This window comes from Calypte anna, chromosome 4A (genome assembly GCF_003957555.1).
Source record: "Calypte anna isolate BGI_N300 chromosome 4A, bCalAnn1_v1.p, whole genome shotgun sequence".
NCBI lineage: Eukaryota > Metazoa > Chordata > Aves > Apodiformes > Trochilidae > Calypte > Calypte anna.
In genome coordinates, this window is record NC_044248.1 from 40,050,862 (window position 1) to 40,060,717 (window position 9,856).

The window sequence follows — 9,856 nt, forward strand, 5'->3', positions numbered from 1 at the left end:
CAAGTGACCTTCATGGGGGTACATACACAGCTGGGAGGAACTGTGAACGCAATATGGTTCTAATTCTTGAGCTCACAGATTTTATTTATATGTATTTTAAAGACAAAATGAAGGTAAAACAAACATCTTGAAAAAAAAAAAAAAAAAAAGCAGCAGGAAAGTCTCACCGAGGAGGCAAAGCTCAGCTGACTGAGTGTGATTCCACCAGCATGAAATAATGCCCAGAAGCTCACAGTTCGGCTCAGGAACTCCAAAGAAAAATGCAGTTGTCACCTCAAGCTGATATTTATCACACCAAGACTCTGATCAATCTCACCCCCACCTTCCCTCTTTCCTTGGTAGCTCTGGAAAAGAGGTTATCCTTCCCTTGGACTCATTCCCCTTGATATCAAGAGACATCCACTTAGCTCTTCCCAGAAGCAAGAAACTCTCATGTTAGCATCAAAGGCTCACCTATTCCCTCCAGTTGTCTGGAGAAGAGCACCACAGTCAACCAAGATTAAGATTATAATGGATCCAAGAACTGTGCACAGACTTTCCCTTCACAGCCACTTCTTTCCCTTGCTGTTTTGCAAAAGTTGAAGTATTTCTGTGGGAATGTACCCATTTCAAGCTTCTTTTGCTAAGGATTTTTTAACTCTAGGATGGGACTCCAGAGGAAAACTGGAACTGCAAAAGGAAAGTTAAAAAAAAAAAAAAAAAAAAAAAAAAAAAAAAAAAAAAAACCCAACAAGATTTAATCTGCTGTGTGAGTACCAGCACTTCTGTACAACAAATACATCAGTGAATAAGGATCTCGCAGGGGCCAGCAGCTTTGAAACTCAATCTCATAAAATATAAATACAGCCTCATGACTCATCCATCCTCTTTTCTACACCTCCTCTGATTACATCTGAATCATGCAAATTAGAAAAAACATCAAGACAGTGCCATTAGCTGTACTACAAGCTGCAGAAGCAGAAAATGGGATGAAATGCCAAAGCCTTTTTAATAATGATGCTGTTCTCCACTGCAGATCACCTGGCCAGCACAGTGAAGGTCTGAAAAAATAATGTAGCCTCTCCCTGACTGAATTACTCCTGGAGTGGAAAAGACATCAAGCAGCCTGCCTGTTTCAATTGGCTGCATAGTGACTGAGCTCAATGAATATGGAAATAACTGGAAACCCTAGATCTATAGAGAGGAGGAGAAATATGTGAACCACACAAAGGGCATGCTGGAATTGCTTGGTAGTAAAATTATAGTGTTATATCAAACAAGTGGAAAATCCTTGGTATGGGGAATAGGAGTTAAAAACCAAATAAAGATGACTTCAGCAAAATGGAAGAGGGGTCCAACAGAGATGCAAAGCCTTTTCAAAAGCCCTTTACAGGCTGTTATCCTAAGAAAGAGGTGAAACTGCAATTTTGTTTAATCCTAATTCTTAAATTTAATCTATACCTTTGTGTCTCTTCTGCTGCTGAGGTTTAATAGGTTCACAAGATTACTAAGCAGTTGCCAGCCAAGTTTATTTGGCATAGACTCTGAAGCTATGACCTTTTTGGTAGCTCAAAACTAAAAAGATTTCATTTGGAAAATAAGAAATGGATGACTACCTTAAAAAAAAAAAGCTTTACCACCAGATGAACCTGTTTTCACCACCTCAAGCAAACAAACTGCAAAGAAGGTAAGAAAATTACAGCCCTGAGCTAACTGGAAAAAATCTGTAACATGCCTTCCCTAAATCTCTAAAAAAAAAGGCTATATTTTCCTTGGACACAGCTCACTTGCCCACCTGTGCTAACCAGGAATAACCAGCACCTCAGTGTCAGACATCCTTCTGGTGAAACAGAAGTGGTCTGCATCCCACAGACTCCCTGTAGAACCCAGAATACCAGGCACATTCAGGTATCCTGTATAGCCCTGGCCCTCCTGGCATATATAACACACCCTGGAACTGCTGCCAAACATGGGATGTTACAGCAACCTTCTACACTTTCTTCTACCTGGTTGTCATAGCAAAAGGCAGCTCCAGAATCAAGTGAGAAAAAGGAAGTTTAGATCACATTTGGAGGAATGCAAACATATATGCAAGCAAAATTCTAAACTCTTCCTGGCCACTTCTAAGAATTAGAGCTACTAACCCACTACAATACTTTTAAGAGGTTCTGTGTTCTCAAAACACATTTTTCCATGAACTTTACATTTGCAGTGATCTCATATAGTTTGTATAATTCTTAGTGTAGTTAGTTCCTAAGGATCTTGGAGTGAAGATTTATTTTCCCTTCTCTAATGCTAAGACATTTTCCTTCATTCCTTTAACACTACATAAGTGCTTTTCATTTCCTGAACAACTCTGAGAAAGCAACAATATTTGTGCAACAGCTTATTAATTCATACATAAATACATATACTTGGTCCAATTAAGCATGAAAGAAATTCACCCCTGACTTTTATCTCATAGGATCACCTTATACTATCCTGCAAATTGTAGATGACATGTTCTTTAAATTGTTTTCTATCCCTGTGGCTCAAACAACTCTCTACATCAGTTTCTAAGCTAGTAACCATCACTTTCATAATAAGTGCATCCATCTAAAATATTTCTGTTTTAACCAGCTAGAATTTGAGTCAATATTCTGATGTGATACATATATTCCCCTCAGATATTTTTTTTACTAAATAGCAGTCTGGTGAGAGAAAAAAACAACAGTGCAGGTACCCTAATTCACAACACACACTACTGGATATTTTGCTAACAGTTTTTTACAAGCTTTTCAAGAATTGATTTTAAAATATCTTCCTTGAAATCAAGAAGCTTCCCCTTCTCACAAATAGGATAATAAAAAATTTCCTATAAAAAGGGTGTTTCAGAACTATTACCTCTATTTTCAGACTACTCTAATTGAAGAGGAATGGTTTTCCTAAGTATTGGTTCCACATGAAAAGTGCATATATGAAAGATTGTTTGTTGTGCCAGAGTAAAGCTCTTCCTTTGCAAATCAATACAACTCTTAAAGCTTCCCACTGTGAAGGATGTCAGTACCTAAGTGATCATCCTAAATGTTAATGAAAAGATCAGTTCTAGGATATATGAAGGAGAAGAACCCAAATATAGATCCACTCTTGACTGAATGAATTGAAATATAACAGCACTATCAGGGGGTGGGTGGCTGGTTACAAAAGGGAAAAAAATAGAAATTTACACAATGGAATTCACAATTGGCAGCCCCTTTATTCCAACAGTGAGTGATTACAATTGATGCCTGGCAGGTGCAATTCTACCTGATTTCTTTAGGATCACCATGTTGAGCACTTATATTACTATCTTCTCTGAATTAAATTCTTAGGGGGAAATGATGGGAAAGCCTCTTAAATAATATAAGGACTAAAATCACATTTTTAAGACTAAAATGTTCTGCTTTGTAAGGCCTCCCTGATGTAGCTGACATACCACTGGTAGCAGAAGTGGCAGTAGGGGTGACACAACATCTTCTCACCTTTCACCATTCACATCCCAGCAAAAGATGTGAGGGAAACACAAACAAGGGACCATCAGTGACAGTCTGAGTAACACATGAAAGTCAGTGAAGACATTTGCTTTTGTGCTTGTGCCTGGGAGCCCTTTGGATGTCCAGTCCCTACTGTGGTTTGAGTATTTTACCTTGTAACTCTTTATCAATCCAACTTTCAAAAGCAGTGGTCACTTAGAAAACTGTGTCCAAACAAGGAGGAGTCACTGATGGCTCAACTCTTTTAAAAACTAGGTGATTCTGTTTGTAAATATAGCTGTACAGCAGAATATAATGTAGTAAACAGAGTTTTGAGATGAAATGCAGGAGAGTTAAGTCCTGCTTCTGGTTCTGTTACTGGCCCACTGGAAAGTCTGTGGGTTGAGTCTTCTCACCATACACAGAACAGGAATAAAAGAATTCCTTCAAAATCTAAGCAACATTAAAACCAGATGATTAATAGGGATATCTGGCTGCAGGCTTTTAGCTTTGAAAACCTTGATCCAGTTTCCCATCCTGGAGAAGAAGAGAGGATTATTCAGTTTGAGAACTGTCCACTATTTATAGCCCTAGATATTAAAAAAAAAAAAAAATGTTTTGCAGAAACATCAAGCCAGAAACCTATTGCTGCCTTAACTCTCTCCAGCAGAAACAGATCCCAGGGGTATCTGCACATTTTTCCAAGGTTGCTGGAGTGCATACTGTTCCATGTCATCTTGCCAGTTAACTGCAGGAGCAGTTGCAGTCTCACAATGGAGAGGAAAAAGGAAACAAAAAGAATTTCCCCAGGATTTCACTTAAGCAGAGTTTCTATCACTGTTTTTTTTTTTCTTTCTGGTTAGGAGGATGCTTCTTGCAATCCTGTTGTCCCCACCATGCCCACACCATCTCTGCAAGCCCTTTCTCTTGACCACCAGTTAAACTGACAGACTGGCTCCAATGGGTTGGCAGAACTGCAGCTTCACAGAGCTTAGGGCAGGCTAAAGACCTCAGCAATGTTTAATGTTAAGGTACTCTTAAGATCCCAAAGAACACACCAAAGCACTATATAGCATTTATCCTCCCTCATTCATGCTTTCTGGAAAAGTAATGTCAGTAGGAATGTCAACAATCATGAAATTCCCCTCAAGAAGTAGGGCTGACTACCTCACAAACTAGAAATGATGAGGGAAAGGATAAAATCTCTAATAATACACACTCTGCCCATGATGGTGGATCAAAGATGATATCTAATTTGTTGAGAAAAGGTTTAGAAAGCATGTTATATAAAGACTGCATTAGTTGATCATACTGCTTAATTTTAAGGTTTTTAAGGCACATTCAACTTAAGACAATTTCAACTGTATAAAATAAGCTTTTTTGCTTTTTTTTTTTTGGCAGTAGAAAACAAGTTGCAGGCATACATTGTGCATTTGCACTGTGACAGGATCCATTTGTAACTTTTAAAACAGATGACAGAAAAAGCTGAGATTTGGTGTGATGTTGATTAAAGAAAGTTAAGCCGCAATGGATTTTAAAACCACCTCCTAATGAATTTATTCATTTGAGTATTATAAGTTCTTACAGTAGTAAATATTTTTGCTCTGTAAGATTAAAAATAGCTCAGTGCAGCTTTGTAGCTCTGCCCTGCAACATTCCCCATGACACCCCAGGTGAAAAGCCTCTCACTAAACTGTTAAAAAGGCAGATTTCTTGAATGGAGCCAACACTACTTGGAATTTGAGCAGCGAACAGTTTCAGGGAAGTGAGAAGCCAAGCACAATAGATTTAGAACATTTTCCTCAATTAAAAATGTTTCTGGAGCAGTAGCACCCTTCTTCTTCTTCCCTTTGTAAGAGATGTCACAAAGATTCAGGTGGACTGATTTAAATAATGATAACATTAGAGAAAGCGTATACCAAAATCCTGAATCACAGAAACTGTAACCTTGCTACAGAAAAAACTAAGAGAAAATTTGATCTCCCTTGAATGGCAAGTTCTTATATTGCTTGAGAAGAAATATAAACAAGTAGCATTTTCAAATTCCCCGGGCACTAATCGTAGCTCATCATCAGTGCTACCCCATAAAAAAATCTATTTTCAATGCAGTTGCATATGGCCAGTTTTGCAGTAACACCTTTCAGCTGTTCTGATCCTCATAAATAATGATTCAATCTTTTAAAACCAAATACGTCCCGTAACAGGCAACATGGAGAGGGAAATAAGCAGTCTGATATGAATAATTTTTTTTCTATTTTATTTTGTAGTGCTGTTAAAAAAGTACACTAAAAATGCACTGTATATGTTTGAAAACAACTCCACTGAAAGTAAACATTACCATAAAAAGGAAAGTGATTCACGGTGCAAACGATCTGTAACTCAGTTTTACAAAGTTTGCAAAAGAATTGCCTACCAAGGGCTAGAAATCCACTCACTCACACACTTAATAGAGGAGAAAACTTTAGCAATTAAAAAAAATATCTCCCATTGATCTAGGGTACAGAAACTAATAGGAAAATGCAAATACGTGGTGCGTGTTGCTGAAATAAAAGCACAGGATTTTCTATGTCACGTAGACAAGGAACAGCTTCGTGACAAATATATTCACATTTTATTAACAAGAAAAACAAATAGCAACAAGATAATCTTAGTAACTGTAAATTAAATACTGCATCTACTTAATATTTGAATCTCTGAAACAGAGAAAGGAGATTTGTCTTACCTCAAATACAGCTCGAAGAGACACATTAACAATATGTCTACATCCTTTCTTAGCTCTCTTGATAGCAATCTAAGAAGAAATACAAAATAGCAAATAACTATCTTCCCTGCAGACAGCATGTGCCCAGGAGCAATACACTTTCCAGTAAAGTGTGCTGAAAAGTGAAAAAAAAAAATTGTAACTTGAAAAAAAAAACAATCCTTGCGAAACACACTGGCAAAACTTTATATATTAAACTCACAGTAAGGTTTATTGCATTTTGAGGGAGTAGAGACATTCAGGAATTAAATAATATAGACAATAATATAGACACAACTCTGATGTCACCTCGAGTCTCAATAAAATAATAATTTGGTACATTTGTCTACAGTAGAAAGATAGTAAATTCATATGTACAGAACTCAGTCACTGAAGACCCGATTAGATTCTTGTTCCAGTAGTAGGCACATATGGGCTCACATGATACAACCTTCTTAAATTGCTTTTTCCTCCCAAAATAAAGCTAAAGCTCCACTCAAATGTTAAACACTTTGGTCAAGAGTTCATCCACTGACCTGCAATGAAAGCCTTGTGTTGAGCTCCAACATATTCTAATGGCAAACAAGAAAAAAAAAAAAAAAAAAAACAGTTTCAGGGAATGAACTGTTAAAAAGGAAAATCCTCACATCAGCTTTCCCCGAGGGGGAAGAAATATCCACAAGCTTTAAATTGGCCAGGCGGATTTAAGAGGAAGAAAAAAAAAAAAAAAAAGGAAAAAAATAAAAAAAGGAAAAAAAAAGAAAGAAGGCAGCTCTTTCTGGGCTCTTTCTCTTGCGTCAAAGAGCCCACTGTGCAATAGGAACAGTGAACAGAGTTGTTAAGCTGGCAAGCTTTTGCTGAAGACAGCTTTTCAATATGCTCTCAGCATCGTCTCTCAGGGCTGGCTGGAGAGAGTCCCACTCCTCTTATATGAGCTCTGCTCCTTCGAGAGGCAATTGCTCCCAGGAACAGTTCCTATAAACACGCTGTTCAGCTGCTTTTGCTGCACACGAGGAGGGGTAATTAGGCACATATACATACCTGCATTCACTACCAAAACTGCACGGTCCTGGGGAAAATGCAAGGCATATTCAAACTGGTGATTGTTAGCTCAAGAGCAGGGTGGTGTTGATGACTGGCTGCCTGCTGGAACTCTGTGCTCTGCTCATACCACTCAGCATGCTGCTGGGAAGGAGTTTTGAAAGGCATGGTACTTACAGAGGAAACTTCTAATGCGATTCCATCAACATTACAGTCCAAGCAGCACTCACTGGCTGAAGGAAATCATCAGCAGCATGCTGCTGACTGGCTCTGTGTTTAGTGCAGAGAGCTGGGAAAGCCACCAGAGACTGCAGTGATGAGGGATGAGTTAAATGTCCCTCTCAGGAATGACCACTCCGTGACTGAACACATCTTCAGAGGCTGAAGCAGTCCTTTTACTGTAGCAAGGAAACCAAGCAACCTGGATAAAAGGGAATAAAGTCACATTCATCTCCACATACGGGGTGCTACTACACAGATCTCTGCAGCAGGGGAGACCACCCTGCATCCCTTTTACAAGCCACAGTGTCCCAAGCAAAGGCATTTAAAACACACTTTAAGCTACTCCAGCCTCTGCTTGGTTAGCTGGACTGTCTCCTGGGCTTCACTGCAAACAAAGGGGACCTGCAGTGGCTTTCTCAGAAAAAGGTTGGAGACAACATTTTTCGTGGTGAATGCCACCCCAAGTGACAAGGCAATGCACAAGATGTGCACAGAAAGAACCTGCAAGGAAGAATAATGGGATTCGTAGAAGACAGACATGAAAAAGGGGAAATATAAACTGCAGAACTCACTTTTTGACATGGCTGCAGGATTAAAAGTGAGGACAAACATATGCAGCTGGTTCATTTAGAATTTATTTGCTATTTCTACAATTTTCAGTGATGCCTCAGGGACATTATGAGCCTGGATGCATGGGAAGGCAGCAGGAGGAAAGGAAGTACAACTGGTAGATAAATTCTTTCTGTCTGTTATTTCTCTATTAAGAAAACTACAGGGAAAAAATATTTCTTTATTGCTTCTCTTCAGATTGTTCCAAGTGAAAATGAAGTTCCTTCCTAAAAAGTGTTTTCATAAATGGCAGAAGTATGGAATTTTCTAAGCTTTCAGACCTGTAAACTGAGGGCAAGGTCCTCTGTGTGCACCAAGCAGTGTGCAGCTTTTTTAGGCTCTCCCCACACCAGACAACTCAGGGAGAGTATGGTGATTTATAATTCCATCCCTGCTGTGTGGAAGATAATTACAATATGGTTCAGTTTCCCAGACCTAAAAGTTAGGCAAGTATTTTAACATATCTAATAAAAATACCAGCTCAACAGACTATCTAAGTGTTTCCCCTTGTAAACACTGACTGCCTACTGCTTATTACTGTCAAACTGCAGGCTGAAGGAATCTGATCACATTTGCTCTTATTGAAATGGATATTTCATTTATCTTAGGACCATAAAAGAACACTTTGAGCAGGTGGCTGGACCAGGTGTTCTCCTGAGGTTTCTTTCAACCGAATTATTTTATGATTCTGTGAAAATAAGGTCAATTATTAAAAGCTGCCTTAGGCTGTTACAGAAATTAAGTGGACTGTGGCCAACTCTAGTGTTTTGAAGCCAGAATTTGGATTCAGCTGTGAAGTCACAGAGTCAAAAATCTCTATTCTTTCATTTAATGGGAAGTTACTAGATCTGTTCAAACATGCACATTTTTACTGACATTCACACCTATGTCATTAACAGATACTACTCCATGAAGAGAGATGTATTGGATCCCACACACTGCACAGTGTCCCATGCTATTCCACTCTTGAATTTCCAATCTCCTTTTGTTTTTCCTCCTGGTCTGTCATCCAGATGTCCAGTCTACTGTCATTCATTTCCAAGGGACAAACAAAACACTTGGTCTCAGCCTCAAATTCTAAGTGACTGGCAGCCCAGACAGCTCATCTCTGCTGTAGAAATTGCTCTGTCCCTGTGCTGCATCAACTACACTGCCTGAATACATTACACACTTTACCTCTCTTACTGAGAGACCTTCCTCAAGAAGCAGGACAGTCTTCCCACAGCAAAAAATCTACCTTCACAGCACCAGATGACTAAACTGCCTTGAGGTCAATGCTGCCTGTTTCCTGCAACAGAAAGTTTAAAAGCCTCTTCCTGATAAACAAGACTTATACAGGCATTTTAGCTCAGTCCTGAATTCCTGCAGGAAGGAGGCAGTGAGCACTTCTAGTTGGCTGGCTAAAACATTGAGACCTCCAGCATGCCCTGTATTGTGGAATTCAAAACAGCACAGTCTGCAAGAACTCAGGAAAGCCACTTTAGGTGGAGAGGAAACTTCAGACCCTGAAGTTTTCCCAGCCCCACCACCACCTACAGGCTTGGCTCCTGGAATGGGAAATGAGTGTGCAGTGCCACTGGTACATCATTTATTCAGGGTTAGGCCAGTAAACAGCTCTGAACAAAGGATATTAGCCTGCTCAGCTAAAACCTATGGTTCATGTTTCCAGCACCTTCAAATACTTCTCCTGTCTCACTTGATATAGAGACTAGCACCCATATCCTCAAAAAATCGTGTTTGCCTTTTCCCTCACTTTGGGTGTCCAAACTATTGC